Source organism: Sinocyclocheilus grahami, unplaced genomic scaffold (assembly GCF_001515645.1).
Source record: "Sinocyclocheilus grahami isolate Dianchi unplaced genomic scaffold, SAMN03320097.WGS_v1.1 scaffold636.1, whole genome shotgun sequence".
Lineage (NCBI taxonomy): Eukaryota > Metazoa > Chordata > Actinopteri > Cypriniformes > Cyprinidae > Sinocyclocheilus > Sinocyclocheilus grahami.
Window position 1 is genome coordinate 234,591 of NW_015505815.1, and position 666 is coordinate 235,256.

The window sequence follows — 666 nt, forward strand, 5'->3', positions numbered from 1 at the left end:
CTTCTGTGTGTGTTCTCACTATTGTGTGTGTGTATATGTGTGTTCACTACGGTGTGTGTTCTCACTACTGTGTGTGTGTTCTCACTACGGTCTGTGTGTGTTCTCACTACTGTGTGTGTGTGTGTGTATATGTGTGTTCACTACGGTGTGTGTGTGTGTGTGTGTATATGTGTGTGTGTGTTCTCACTTCTGTGTGTGTGTGTGTGTGTTTTTTGTTGAGGAGCACTATTTTTGAGATGTGTGACTGAGTGTTAATGGATGCTTGTGTGTGTGTGTGTGTGTGTGTGTGTATGTGTGTTCACTACTGTGTGTGTATATGTGTTCACTACTGTGTGTGTGTGTGTATATGTGTGTTCACTACTGTGTGTGTGTGTGTGTATATGTGTGCTCACTACTGTGTGTGTGTGTGTATATGTGTGTTCACTACTGTGTGTGTGTGTGTGTTCACTACGGTGTGTGTGTGTGTATATGTGTGTTCACTACGGTGTGTGTGTATATGTGTGTTCACTACTGTGTGTGTGTGTGTGTATATGTGTGCTCACTACTGTGTGTGTGTGTGTATATGTGTGTTCACTACTGTGTGTGTGTGTGTGTGTGTGTGTGTATGTGTGTTCACTACTGTGTGTGTATATGTGTTCACTACTGTGTGTGTGTGTGTATATGTGT

General features: G+C 42.6%; 1 protein-coding gene across 4 annotated transcripts in view; it reads right to left on the bottom strand.

Annotated features, from left to right (window-relative positions):
• LOC107558219 (gastrula zinc finger protein XlCGF8.2DB-like) overlaps positions 1 to 666 on the bottom strand; it is a 27,958-nt gene that overhangs the window by 25,250 nt on the left and 2,042 nt on the right. The window lies entirely within an intron of this gene.